Here is a 15,766-nt window from a genome sequence, read left to right as displayed (position 1 = left end):
AAAGTTTCTTTTTCATTGTTTTCAGGAATTGCATAATGTAGACAGATGCTTAACACACCTTTTGATGCACTGGAACAACAGCACTGTTGCCAATTCAGAATGTTAATTTATAAAAACCACGTTTTCCGTAGTAACCCCTTAGAGAGGCCTCATCCGATTAGTTATCGGTGGAAATGAAAAATTATTTTTTCTATTCCATGATTCCCAAGCTACTCCAACTAAACTAACTAACGACAGAACATTTATACGTATGAGTTGTGAGTAAATTTACGTGTCTTGTAAAAAAAAAAAAAAAAAAAAAAAAAAACCATTGATTTACACCCTTCGGTTACATCTGGCAACACTGTGTGGTTCCTAGTGTACTTCAATCGTTGGTTCGTAGTTTAAAAATATATGCATGAACAAGGTTTCATTTTGGTATAATCATTATTTGTGTACCGCTTCTAGTTCAAAAGTTCTAATATCCTAAACTCCGGGTTGCATTGTATGTTGGACACCCTCTTATGTTGGTGATTTCGGTACCTGTTAGCATGTGATTAAGGTATTAAATATTTATAACGTACATATAGCTACCTTTACATTTATTTGAGTGAGGTTTACGTGTGACACCTTGAAATACTTGGACCACTTGTTTACTTTATCGTGCATAATATCTCTTGCCAAATATCAATTTGTTGTTTATACAGTGACTTTTAAATACCACTATATAATGTACATTTAAATTAATACCTCGCGCAAGCCGGCTTTTTAGAAATCAATTTTGTACAGTAAATATCATTGTTATTTTCTTATGGTGATTATACTTTGTAAATAATTTGGCAACGTCATCATTATTTCCAATATTGAATCACCTATCGAGTTTCATGATAAGTATCCATATTGGGGATTTCTTCTACAAACTGTACTTTATATATACGCCCAAGTTTAGTATTACTGCCTCATAACACCATGTAATTTCTTGAAACAAAATATTGAACATAGTTTTAATTCACCAACTCACAAAGCGTGTCTTGCCGGTGCGAGATCGGTCGGCGACGACTATCGTACACGGATGTTGAAAGCGTATTATATCTTCATTTCAAATGACACAAATTATATGTGCAGGAACATTCACTCAGTTATGCGCTCTATACCGACACGGAATAATAAATTCAGTTACGTCAGTGCCTATCTATCTGCCTTTGCTAGTCACCGTTCTATGTGTCTCTAGATCTCTTCGAGAAAAGATGCGCAAGTTCGGTTTTCGAACAAATTTTTACGACAATTCAATTACCATTTCTTCGCGATTCCTTATCACTAAAACAAAACAGAAAAAAAACTATCAAAATTAATCACTAGTTGTATGATGTAGTGTTATTCCCCGAATTTTATACAAATATTTCATTCCTCCGTTAGCATTGCGTAATACATACGCATAAATGTTTGATCTTATTGATTTTTTCTTCAAATACCAACATAAGCGCCACATCATTTGCAAACCGAATACACCCAATCATTTTACCTTCTACTGAAATGCAGTCTTCATTATGTAGGCTTCATTACACTATCTCTTCTAGATAGGTATTAAATAGTGTTAGCGAGAGACAGCATCCTTGTCGAACTCCTCTTCCAATTGAAGACTTTGGGGCAAAAACCCGTTAAGTCCAAAAAGTGAAAGTATAAAGGATTTTCACAAGGGTTTCTTTTCATCCGATTTTCTTCAAACTTGGCATCTATATACTAGACCAAAAATAAATCGACAGGTAATTTTTGTTTCTTCCGGAAAATAAGTTAAGGGAGGCAAAGGGCCCCTTTTCAAAATATGGTCCCCTTGGTAAAAGGGCCACTTTAAAGAAACGAAACTCTGGCGATGCGAAGATAACTTCAAAATTGGAAATACGGGTTTTGTCGGTTTTGCGAGAAAAGGGTTGCAAGAGCAATGCTACCTTCGGAATGAGAAAGGACCGCGCACAATTTTTACGGAAATTGGATTTCGGTGGAACTGCTTAAAACGTGATATATGGTGTTCCTGAGAAAAGCAAATCACTGACCGTTTGGCCACTACAGGGTCAATTTTTTGAAAACAGCCGAAGATAGTGATATTCTAAATTTCGGTAAAAAAAAAAAAAAAAAAAATGACTGAAACCGTGATATGTTGTATATATTGTGATCCTGAGGAAAAGTCTTAATGAGCATAACCACCAATCACTTATCGTTTGGCCACTACGAGGCCACTTTTTTGAAAACTGCCGAAGATAGTGATATTCTGAATTCCAGTGAAAAAAAAATGACTGGATAACCACCAATCACTTATCGTTTGGTCATTACAGGGTCAATTTTTTGAAAACAGCCGAAGATAGTGATATTCTGGAGGTTTGTTTCCTTAAAATTCCTAACAGGAAATTTCAAAAGCGCTGGAACACGTGCCCGCTTCTTTTTAGTAATAAATTTATACACCGAGTTTCATGTTCCTAGCTTGGGGCATTCGTGAGATGATATATTTTCCGCATAATTTTGACCGCTGCATATCCCCCTTTAGGATATGCCCTGGAATTAAAGTTATAGAATAAAAACCTAGCTTCGAGGTAGGTACTAACTGTGCTCCAAAATTCATTTCAGACTGTTTAGCGTTTTGTCTGTTATTATCACCCAAATGATCAGTATATACAGTATATATATTAGTATTACATGATGCTAGAAAACGAGTCAAATTCCAAACTTATCCACTGTAAGCTTGATAATTTCGTGGGATTCTGACCCCTGTATCCCCTTCATACAGTGTGGCATATACTACACAAACATATAAGCCCACAACCCTCGAACACTTACATAGATTTTTTTATATATAGATATACTAACTGAAACATCCGTTCTTCACATGGAAAAATGCGTTCATGACATTGTTCTTTGAAAAAATTTAAACCCCTTTCACCCTTTGAATACTCATTACCTAACTCATGTCGGCCGAAGTGCTATGTTCAAAAATGTATTTCAAATGGTTCACTCGTTTTCTCACGATGATAAGACAGATAACCTTGAAATAATATATATATATATATATATATATATATATATATATATATATATATATATATATATATATATATATATATATATATATATATTGTTCCCTTTCTCTAGTTAAAAGTGGAATTTCTGAAAATACTGTGGCGTATGGCCAGTGCTATTGAGTAAGAAGTTTCAATATCGAATTTCACCTCCTTAATATGTGTCTAACCTTAAGGGCTTACGAGATAATGATTATCTCACCCTTGTTTCTCACCCTTATCTTGCAATCTCACCTTTGTTTCTTTCCTTATAGAAAATATCAATAAACTCTGAAAATGACATCTTTCAGTTTTACGTCCCACGGTTATGCCGTGTAGGCTAAAGGAGACAGCAATGATGATGATAAACGAAATTTTAATATGGGATGAAGAAAGTGGAACGATACGGAAGAACCTCAAGAAAACTCATGCATACAGTGTTTGTTCACTACAAAGTCTACTTAATCCGAGCTGAAATCAAACATTAAAACACGTCTTTAACTATTTTAAATCAAAAATCCAAGTACCAAATATGCTCCTAACGTTATGAGATTTCGAGATATAGCCATCTTATAACAATTGCAACTCCTACCTTTTTTTTTTTTTTTTTGCTTTTCGCCTTTTTTCTTCCCTACTAGAGGAAATATTTTTTAAAAAAAAAAAAGTTGAAAGACGTCTTTAGATCTAATTATTTTAAATAAGAAGTCTAAATACCACATTTCATATCTCTAGTCTTAGTAGTTCCCAAAAACGAACATTTTAAAATAATTATTTTTATCACTATCTTCCCCTTTACAGGCCGAATCTCCAAAAATCGGATACTCTATGTCGTATATCCTATGTACTGTCCAAATGTGAAGGTTTTTTAAGCATAAGCGTTTTGGACTGTACGTTAGTCAGTCAGTCACTCTTATTCTCTATATAAAGGTAGGGGAGAATAAATAATTAAAGGAAATTTAATTATGATAATGAATAACACTGAGGATTCCATTACAGTATACAGTAGCTTTAAGTGGTTTTGTGTGTACCAGTTCAGAAGTTATGTCCAGTAGGTCACTGGAAGCAATCTTCCTGCTCAACTTCCTTTGTGTGTTGAATTTTTAAAAGTTCTCTCTTAACACTGCATGTTAGTCATGATAACTCCCATGCCAAATGTAATATCATTTAATAAATCATTTCTGACGATACAGACTACATTTCTCTTTTATCTTATAATAAAATAACTTTTTCGACCAAGTATTTTTTAGGATGTTATATTGGTATGCAGATTATCGGATGGAATTTAGCTATTTTAATTCAATAATACTTTTCAGGTAGCAAGTAAGCGTTTCCTGATATCAAAAGTGCAATAGTAACAGCATTCAAATTTTACTTGGAAGGGGACAAAATTCTCCACCGATGTAAGTTGAGTTTCATGTGTTTCGTAATTACTGTATTATTGATTATATATATAAATCTCAGAGAGAGGATTGCCGTCCACCCAAATTAAAGCACCTGGGAATGAATATCGCACAGAAGCAATCTTCTGCCATAGTGTAGAAGATCTCAAAGAGAACAAAATTTACACACACACACACACTCACACACACACACACACTATATATATATATATATATATATATATATATATATATATATATATATATATATATATATATATATAATACTCATGGATGTATATGAGGTACAAAAGTTGCAAGAGGTAACTAGATGTTGGATTTCTTCTGTTATTTTTGAATTTTTCAGCAAACTCATCGAAACTTTGTGTATATGTTCATTATGGAATATGATTGCTTTCTTACGAGGTCTGATAATTAAGTTCATAAAGTCGCCACCGTGAGTGATTGAGGGCAACACTTTATTTATTTCAGTCTCACACCAGTTTTCGTTGACACATGACGGTTTCGTGCATTATTGTTTGTGTTTGCACGTGTTCGGCAGTTAAAAGTTTCTCAGCTTCAATTGGAGGAATGAACAAACGTGAAATTTTTGGTGAAGCTAGAAAAGAAGGACAGTGAAATACAGAAAATTTTAGAGCAGGTGTACTGACAGAATACCATAAAGAAAATAAATGGGTTAAACGATTTTCGGGGAGGGGAGACAAATAACTGATGATAAAACCGTAAGGCGGCCTGTAATGAGTCGACCAGACTCAAATATTACCAAAGTTCGTGAAATTGTGCGTGAAAATTGGCAATTGACTATGTAATTCATAGCAGATGAAGTGAACATTGATAGAGAAAATTTTAATTGTGTAAGACCTTGGCATGTGCACAGTGTGTGCCAAAATAGATCCAAAAGACCTCACCCATGAGCAAAAGCAAAGGAGGGTGGAAATGTATCCAAACCTTTTGAGTACAAAGTTTTGGACCTTCTTGTATGACCCTGAACAAAAGCCACAAAGTAGCTAAAGGAAGACAGCTGACTCCTTACGACTGGAAAAGTTCTGGCAATCAAAATCACAAATCAAACTATGTTGATAACATAATTTGATATCCTTAGGATCAAGTACTATAAATTTGATCCACGAGATGAAACCGTTCATCCAGTGTACTATATGGGAGTGCTACAAAGATTGCGTGAGAAAATGAGTTGCAAACGACCAGAGCTTTTGGCGAGAAACTCATGGCTTCTCTATCTCGACATTGCACCTGCCAACACGGTATTATTCATACGAGAATTTTAGACCAGAAAGAAAATAACTGTGGAAGATCATCCGCCGTACTCACCTTGTCTCGCTTCCAATGGCTTTTCTCTTTACCCAAAGATCAAACAGTGTTAAAAAGAAGACATTTTGATAACATTGATGACATTAAGGCATTTGAGAAATAGAGTCCCAAAAATCCTTCGAGAAATGGAGTAGGCGCTTGCATTAGTGTATAGCTCAAGATCCCAAGGCGATCATACCAGAATGCAGCGGAACTAATTCGTGAAGTTATTTGCCAGACTTCGTACTTACGAATTTCACAATATCATGACGTTTTCTTATCTTTTCAGTAAGATCGCAAACCGCTTGACTATCCAGGAGCAAGTCCATATTGAAGACGCTACGTGGTGTAGGATTCAGTGTTTGCTGTACATAGATAGTGGTGTAGTACAGTGGAGGGTAAAATTGCAAGGATCTCAACATAGACAACCATGAATTGTCATAGGAAGCTAATGCTCACAAGGGTGGCGTAGCCAGAAACTTGTCAATGGGGACACACACACAAGCATATATATGCACAGTATGTATGTCTCGAAAACCCTGGACGCCAGGTCGCCATGAAGACTCGAAATACTAATGTTGCGCCTAGCTAATTTTAGGCCAAAACATGTACAACAACTAAGTATAAAATTGATCGCTAGGTCGCCATTAGTTACTAAATATTTTAGTTTGTCAATAGGCATTTGCATAAATTACATCTATGGCGACTAAACTCTCTGATCTGGCTACTGGATTCAGACCCGAAATTTCGTGTTCTGCCCATAATAGCTTAGCATAGCATTATATAGAAATCATTATACATAGTGACCTGGAAAGATCAGAAATATAGCGTTTGAAGCCAATAACTGACCACGTATAGGGCCGAATTAGCGCACTCTTGCGCCCAAGGATATACTTCAGGATCTCCCTCCCCCTCCTCAAAGAAGATATTGTACTAGCTTTGCAAATTATAATGACCTAACTGTCGTCGGCCATGAATTTAGCATTTAGTTACGGTCCAAAATCTCATTGTTCAGTGCACAAACTTCAGGATCACTCGAAGAAAGCGAAAGGTATTAGAACATGTAACAGAGAAACACCCTCACAGGAGCGCACTAAATCAATTTATTCTGTAATATCTAAGGCAGAAGAGAGAAAGTCAAGTATGTGACCATAGGCTCTAGCTTACTCAGCGCAGGCGTTAATTCGGGTCTGACCACTATCATCAGCAGTGATGTGCACCATGTAGTTGGCCAAAGTAATATTCGTATGTTTTCTTTAATAGCGATTAAATTTTCTAACAAATAGAGGGAAGTACAAAACTCCCTTTCGGTACAGTCCATAAAGTTCTATGGCCGGTTAGATGGCGCTCGATTAACTAGGTATTGCGTGGTTGACTCATCCCCTCGCAAGCGTCAGTATTTCTGGACTTCTAGACCAAAGTTCGATTTCTCATAATTCAAATTACCTTAACGTTATGATGCTAAATCAACACAGGATAATTTTATTGCTCCTATTGGGAGTAAGTCAGTATGTTCGTTTAATGTTTTCTATTCGCAACCGCAGTTGGTAAATTTTGATACATTAAGCCACAGAGAAAGAAGTCGAAAAGATGAAGAATACTGCATATAATTAATTAAAATGTTGAAATCTTATGTAGAGTTACATATGGAGCTTTTGGGCAGTAAGTTTTTTAAAATGCTTTTTTGATGATGAACTATAACAATGGGAATATAGTCGCTGAACCGAACTCAGAAGCTCCCGGCATGCAAAGCTGTGGAACACAGCTTCTGTTGCCAAGCCGACCCTGTCCGTGGCCACAAAATATAGCAATCTTTATCCCTTAGACGATGCGCTACTTGCCCACCAAATTAGTTTAGATTCAGTCATTATATTACCGAGAAATTAAATAGATGTCGCAAAGAGAATTCAGAGAGATGAGAGGAGAAGGAGCAAGTAATGCAATTCCTTCAGGTCCGCGTGATCTGACACTTGATGAAAAATATACCTGCGCAATCTGTCAGGGTAAACACTCAACCCTTTATCATCGAGCGTACTATGGTAATACTGTTAAATTATCACAAAAACAAGATTCCGAAAAACAGAAAGTGTTAGCCTTGACTACCTCGACACCTGTCTCTAATCAGGGTTCCATGCACGAAGATTCTTTTCGACCTGCAAAACGAACTAGACGACCTACTACTTCGCCAACGCCAGACCATGTTTCTACTAGTAATAAATATGCGGCCCTGTCAAGTGCTACTCAAGAAGAGACGAGCATGGATATGGTAGAAAACTCTTCATCCAATAAAGAACCTCGTAAGGAATCGTCACGTAGACGAATCAAGACTTTCTATATATATAATTACCCCAAGGACAAAGCTTATAAACTTAGTCATGGTGCTTCGTCTGTACGTAAGGATATACCATATTGTGCTATTATGAAAACAGGAATGAAATTTCAATGTCAAAATCAGGAAGATTACCAAGCCCTAGAGAACTTTTGTCAAGAATATAAATTGTCTTATTCAATCGAAACTTTTCATTCAGCACCACACTTCAAAGTGCTGATACGGAACCTACCTTTAGATACTCAACTGGATAACATTAAAATAGATTTAACTAACAAAGGATATGAAGTACTTAATGTTCAGCAACTGACCGGAAGAAATAAAACTCCATTACCGTTATTTCTTATAACATTCGCCAAGACCAACACATCCAAGGACATTTTCAAGCTAACGTACCTTGAATTCTACAAAGTTACTGTAGAATCATACAAACCAAAGGCCTTCATTCAGTGTTCCCAGTGCCAACGACTCGGCATACCCAATCCTTCTGTCATGCTGCTCCCAAATGCATGAAATGTGCCAAAGACCATCTCACTTATCAGTGTCCAACTAGTAAAAAAGATTAACACTATCAATGTGTTAATTGTGGTCAAGATCACCGGGCCAACTTTCATAGTTGCCCAGTCATTCAACGTTATACATCAAGACGCATCAAAGCTAAACTAGCTAAGTTAACAGAAGAAGATTTTCCACCATTAAATCCTTCTCAAGAACCATCTGTACCATCGACTCCAGTCAAAGAATCTACATATGCGAAGCAACTTACATCTAAGGACCCCCCAGCCAGGCCCAGCGTCCGGCTCCAGAAGACTACCGCAGAAGATTCCAGTTCAATGCTAAAGGAACTGTTCCAAATATTTAAAGCATTTTTCCAAGCAGTTAAGAAGAAATTGCCAGAAATTCGTCAAGCCAGTGATATATTTATGAAATCTATGATTCTCATCGAAATTCTTGCTGACTTCATTTAAATTAGCATAAAGTTAATCAGGACCACACCATTATGAGGGATACTCCAGACCTCTTCTTATTCGTCTTCCCAAGAACCAATCCCGACACTCGTTCAGCTAGGATAACCAATCCTGTATTAACAGCCAGCTAAATTAAATGGCCTCATCACACATACTTAGTAGAAGCTGCTACAGTTGCGCTTCGATATGCAATCATATGCGGTACACTTGAATTGCTTTTACAGCACAAATAGGAGGCAAGGGATCCAACAGGGAACCCGGTACTCCCGGTAAACAGTCAGATACAAGAGAGAGAGAGAGATAGCAAACAAACACATGCACTGGAGTGAAACTATAAGCTCATGTATGCTTACCCTGATCCCCAGAAGAAAAAGCTTAACATCGGAATCACAAATGGAATATACTCTAACATACTCCATGTAATAAGCAGAATCCATTCAAGCGATTGCTTGAGACGGATTAACCCTACCTGGCTATGCCACTGACCCGCGGATTCAGTTACGGACATACGGCGAAGTATCAGTCCATTGGAGGGATCAGTCCACGTTGTGAGGATAATGTGACATCGGTGCAGAAATGTTCAAACAAAGTTTACATATATCCACACGGCATACATTACTTATTTTCTCTACTCGTGAAGATGGGTGAAGGAGAAAGTGCACAAGACAAAACCACACCAATGGAACAGTTGTGTCAGTCCATACGAAGTGGTCCAGAGGTGTTTACACGACCATCTTCGAAAATTATAAAACTGAGTGTGGCGAACCTTGTGTATGAGAAGGTCAATAACATCATTCACGTTGTCGTATGTATAAGTGTTCCTGAATGACGGTCATCTTTGTTATCGGTGGAGTGCTATTTCTTGCATTTGCAAGCGTTTACGAAAATTACAGTTGCTCAAGACGTGCGTATCAGACGAACTCCAAATAAAAACGAAGATTTAGAGAAGAGACCAAGGGGCACGAAAAACATATACTCTTGCTTCTAAATAAATATTCAGGGTTGCAAACCAATGCATGAAATCACTAAAAATGTAAAGAAAATTACAATTTAAAGGGGTTGTAATTTGGAATGGCATAAAGAGGGGGTTCATAAGTTTTGTGCTGAATACTATTGCATGTAAAGAGTCTGTAGAAATATCCACATTTATGATACTACTGACATTGTAAATTTATTGGGGTCCTAAAGTTGAAGTTTGTGATTTTGTTCCCATGTTAGGGGCGTAATATCTCAGGAGGGCAAAGTGCTAAAAATTTCTGCTTAGGCCACAAAGTAATTCTGTATGTGAATAAACTATTGAAAAAAATCATGACTGATATTACATGGGGACAAAAGTGATGACATGGTAAAAACGCGAAGAAAGCACGCGCGTGATGATGATCGTAGCCCGGAAAAACTTAAATGTTTTGATATGTTTCATGCTAGATCTAAAAAACTACGCATGGTTCAGCAATTAGGGCCGCTTTTGTTTGTGTTCAGTTGTACAAATGCTTGCGAGTGGCGTTTGTTTCATCTTTCTAGTTCCATGATTATTGTCATGTGTACAGGGTGGACAATTTATATTTTCCATCCGCTATAACGGACAAACCAAAAAAAGAAAAGAAGAGAGAGAGAGAGAGAGAGAGAGCGAGAGAGAGAGAGAAAGCAAAACTTTGCACGAAGCAACTATAAGAAGGACGACATCTTTGTATGTATTAAACAGAAAGACTCAGCAAACAGTGTTGCCAACCGAATACGAAGTTATATTTTTTTCAAATGATACTACATCAAGTTATTGCATATTTCAAACCAACGTGTCAAACATAAGCATAAAGTACCACTTTTAGTAATCAGTGTTGCAAACTAAGGACGTTATAGTATCACACACATCCAAAGTTCGGAAGCCTCTATCGCAAATACAGCATAACGGAGATGCACAGGATAATGCACATGGAAAGTACTTTCGTGTTGGATAGTATGCTCATGGTATGACTTGCTTCGAATGAATAAGTGCGAAGTTACCAGGGATTGAAAATTTTATTTTTTAAAGCATTTATTTTAAAAAAAAATGCTGAGATAAGTATTATATCTAGTTACTTGTATGGTTTGTAGTGGATATGTAAATTATTTTGTCGTTTACAGCACTTCGATATCTCAAATCTTTCCGGAGATATGATAAACACTGCTGAAGTTTACAACACTGCTTAAATCGTGTAATCGCGAGAACTTGTTGCAATTATAACTACTAAATTCTATTAGTGTAATGCTATAGACGAGAAGGGAAACAACAATAATTTTAAATATTTTCCACTAATATGCCATTTTCAGCAGGATAGGATAGATAAGTGTAACGTAACCTTGTGAACATATCAACTTCCGTGACTGAAATCGGATTTCAATGATACTTTGCTGATACATTAACTGCCTTAATACAGAGGTCCAGTTCGATGATGTGTGTCGTGGGTGCAAGGGGGAGCTAACTCCCTTAACATATAGACGTGGCAATGATCATGGAGCTAGAAATATTAAACAAACGCCACTCGCAAGCATTTGTACAACTGAACACAAACAAAAGCGGCCCTAATTGCTGAACCATGCGTAGTTTTTTAGATCTAGCATGAAACATATCAAAACATTTAAGTTTTTCCGGGCTACGATCATCATCACGCGCGTGCTTTCTTCGCGTTTTTACCATGTCATCACTTTTGTCCCCATGTAATATCAGTCATGATTTTTTTCAATAGTTTATTCACATACAGAATTACTTTGTGGCCTAAGCAGAAATTTTTAGCACTTTGCCCTCCTGAGATATTACGCCCCTAACATGGGAACAAAATCACAAACTTCAACTTTAGGACCCCAATAAATTTACAATGTCAGTAGTATCATAAATGTGGATATTTCTACAGACTCTTTACATGCAATAGTATTCAGCACAAAACTTATGAACCCCCTCTTTATGCCATTCCAAATTACAGCCCCTTCAAAAGTGTAATTTTCTTTACTTTTTCTAGTGATTTCATGCATTGGTTTGCAACCCTGAATACTTATTTAGAAGCAAGAGTATATGTTCTCCGTGCCCCTTGGTCTCTCCTCTAAATCTTCGTTTTTATTTGGAGTTCGTCTGATACGTACGTCCTGAGCAACTGTAATTTTCGTAAACGCTCGCTAATGCAAAAAATGGCACTCCACCGACAACAAAGGTGGCCACCATTCAGGAACACGTGTGTACATACGACAACGTGAATGATGTTATTAACCTTCTCATACACAAGGTTCATCACATTCCAATTTTTACAATTTTCGGAGATGGTCGAGCAAACCTTTTTCCTTGTTTTTGGACCACTTCAGATAGATTGACCCAGTTGGAGGCATGGATTTGGGATGTTGTCAGTAACATTCGGAAAGAATTCATACGAAGCCCGGGTTCCATTTCCGTTCGTTGCAGGAACTTGGAAGATACAGCTGGTGTCTATATTAAATTCTGAAGTAGCACATGACTTGTTTCTTCTCACTCACCCTGTATCATGTTACTTTTCGCCAGTTACTACTCATTCTGTAGTAATACAATACTTATTATTATTATTATTATTATTATTATTATTATTATTATTATTATTATTATTATTATTATTATTATTATTATTATTATTATTGTAGGAGTTGTTACCCCCAAGCTTTCGGCTTGTCTACGAATTCGATGCGCACTAGCGACGTCTTGACGTCATATAGGAGGCAGCGCAGCTAGCGACAACTATTAGCATGTCTGTGAACAAGACGCTATTGGGAATTAGCGTGACTGGCAGACTAAAGCGTATTGTGTTTCTAATAAGAATTAAAGATTTTTAAAAATATTTTCGCCTAGGCCCTTATGCAACCTGTAACACTTAAATGATTTGAAGTATACATATTAACATTACTAGCAAACTGGTATATTTTTGCATTATAATAAAGGTTTATAGACTGTAAGTAGGAATAACCGTATCACAGAGTAAACCTACAAAGATGTAACTTAATACAAGACATTATAACACAACGCATGAATAGTCATGTGCACCTCCCCCACTTGTCACTGATCTTTCACCCGAAATTAAATACGTAGGCCCATTGCTTCGTGAATCGGAGAGTATAAAAATGTTAAAGTGTTACTGTAGTTCACTTTACACATGAGAAGCTACTTTGACCACGCCTACTCATATTCACCCACTTGCATTTGATTTGGTTACCAACCCACGTGCTCTCTCTTCTCGCAGCAGAAAACGTCACATAACACGTGGCAAGGTGACCTAGAAAAATAAATGGGGAAAAATTAAGATAAAAAGAAACAAGTATTCTTTAAGTTAAAGTTTACTAAGTTTTTTTCTTATATTCGTATATATATCACTGTTGTATTTGCGAAAAAAATCTGGATAATCTACGTGCAGTTAATATCCATAAGTGTGTGGTTACGTCTTTTACTTGGCCCAATTCCAAATAAAATAGCGCCAATCGAAGGCCAATGTCACATTCTTCCCTATTCTTTAAAGTATCTTATTTTCCTGTGCATAATGACTAAAATGTGTAAAGGAAAAATGAGAATGCACAATCATACAACATAAATCTTTATCTAAACAAATATTTTAAATTATTTTCTTTAGTACCGTGTGCATGGATTTTCTTGGGATTCTTTCGTTTCCTCCCACTATTAATTTCAAAATTTCATTCATTTCTCATCATCACCATCTCCTTTAGCCTACACGGCATAAGCGTAGGACGTAAAACTGAAAAATTTCATTTCATTCATTTATTTTCTTCAGCTCTGCGTTTCTGCGCTAAGAGTGTTACTCTAAAAAACAACGACAGCCTTACCCAAGAATACCTTGATTACTGAATACCACGATCCTTGTTTTATTACGGTTTATAATTTGATATCAAAATTCGAATTATTGCGCTCCAAATTTGAATTATCGCGGCCGCAATATGTAGTATACTTAATATGCAACCATATTTACCAGTATATTTAACCCTAGTTTTCACTCTTCCATCAGTGTAACAATTAGACAGAAAAGTTCAAACCCGGAATTTAATAATAAGCTGACAAGTGGTGTAAATGTTCTGAATGTTGTCCTAAACAATTTATCTGAAGTCCCGAAAACTGCCTCTTGGGGAAACCGAGGTATGACGTCGAGATGGCCGTCGACAGAATTTAATCCTTCAGTTTTAAAACATATCTTGTCTACATTTCAAGATAGAAACTTCTTTCTTACATCATTTGAAAGAGAATAGATTAAGCATTCGTATTTAAAACGACCACTTGCCACAAACCAACACATCTTTAAATATAACGTCTTAAAGTCAAACGGATGTATTTTCAATTTGTGTTTTAAGATTTAACAGTGCATAACTTTGAAACGAATTAATATACGAGAAAATATCTTGAAGCAATCGTTATTTTTCGTTTCAGGATCTTTCCAACGAGCCCTAAAAAACTGTTGTATCTCTAAAACTAACTACGTTAAGTTTATGTTAAAGTAGCAGTGAAATCTTACTGTGATGCTCAACTGTTATAATTTACTGTGATACTCAACTGTTATAATTTACTGTGATGCTCAACTGTTATAATTTACTGTGATGCTCAACTGTTATAATTTACTGTGATGCTCAACTGTTATAATTTACTGTGATGCTCAACTGTTATAATTTACTGTGATGCTCAACTGTTATAATTTACTGTGATGCTCAACTGTTATAATTTACTGTGATGCTCAACTGTTATAATTTACTGTGATACTCAACTGTTATAATTTACTGTGATACTCAACTGTTATAATTTACTGTGATACTCAACTGTTATAATTTACTGTGATGCTCAACTGTTATAATTTACTGTGATGCTCAACTGTTATAATTTACTGTGATGCTCAACTGTTATAATTTACTGTGATGCTCAACTTGTTCCATCTGAGTAGATGGAGCAACAGCTTAAATCATTATAAACAAGTGGCGACATCATTGTAGCATCTTACAGTAAGACGGATATGGATGCTATGAGTCCTACTGACCTGGCAGTGAATATAAAAGATCATCTTGGTAATGTAATCACTAACTAATTCTATGGCCTATAGAACCCGGAGATTCAATGCAGCGTTCACAAAAATATTTTGGCTCCTAAACAAAATAGGCTCCTTTCAGAAAATCTTGGAAATTCATTCTTTTTATAAATTTTCGAGTTCAGCCAAAATTCCCTGATTTCGATTAAACTTTGCATGATGTTTAAAATCATTTTTTAAAGAAGAAAGCTAACCAAATGGGTAAATGTTTTGCCAAGTTGTAGCGAACTTTCACAAACTAGCTGCTGCTAATTCGTTTGAACCATAATCATTTTTCCTCTAAAAGCCTTTTTTTTTTTTTTTTGGTAATTTTAGTAGGTTATTGAAGTAAAGTAAGTGAAAATCAATCTATGTCAATATTTTTCGTAAGTTTTCCGATGTATAAATAAATAGAACAAATTTGCCTAAATAAAGTCATCTTACTATAAAATTCGAGCAAATTTCTATGATACAACTTCAGTAATGGGGACATGTCTAGGAAAATACTCAACTGCGCAATAAATGAATTCCTGTGGATAGTTGGAGCACTCGCTGATTGAAATCCTTCTAAATTTCAAGAAAATATATATATAAAAAAAATAATTAAGTTTTTAAAAACTCTTCAGCTCATTCATCTTCTTCGCACTTAAAGAAAATTCATTAAATACATCAGTCACTAACGATTCAA

Source organism: Thermobia domestica, chromosome 2, assembly GCF_964235325.1.
Source record: "Thermobia domestica chromosome 2, izTheDome1.hap1.1, whole genome shotgun sequence".
NCBI lineage: Eukaryota > Metazoa > Arthropoda > Insecta > Zygentoma > Lepismatidae > Thermobia > Thermobia domestica.
The sequence above is the reverse complement of the archived record's forward strand: the minus strand, read 5'-3'. Positions refer to the sequence as shown.